The sequence below is a fragment of the Penaeus monodon genome, chromosome 22 (genome assembly GCF_015228065.2).
Source record: "Penaeus monodon isolate SGIC_2016 chromosome 22, NSTDA_Pmon_1, whole genome shotgun sequence".
Lineage (NCBI taxonomy): Eukaryota > Metazoa > Arthropoda > Malacostraca > Decapoda > Penaeidae > Penaeus > Penaeus monodon.
Genome location: NC_051407.1, coordinates 19,157,485 through 19,157,686, shown reverse-complemented (window position 1 = coordinate 19,157,686; position 202 = coordinate 19,157,485). Strand labels below are relative to the sequence as shown.

At 26.7% G+C, this 202-nt stretch overlaps 1 protein-coding gene across 1 annotated transcript in view; it reads right to left on the bottom strand.

The window, feature by feature from the left end:
- LOC119587349 (GTPase-activating Rap/Ran-GAP domain-like protein 3) overlaps positions 1–202 on the bottom strand; it is a 420,180-nt gene that overhangs the window by 310,492 nt on the left and 109,486 nt on the right. The gene's annotated exons all lie outside the window — the stretch shown is intronic.

Below are 202 nucleotides of genomic sequence, written 5' to 3'. Positions count from 1 at the left end.
GATAAATCGATTATAAATTGTTAAAGAGAGAAAATCGATATTATAAACATAGGTATTATTTACATATCAACACCTAAATGATACTATAACACTAAATGATTTTCGAATCATAATTTCTCCTCTCTAATACTCAAACCCACACACATTTTCACATCATCATCCTTTTATAAATACAAGTACAGACACATACATACACTCTAAA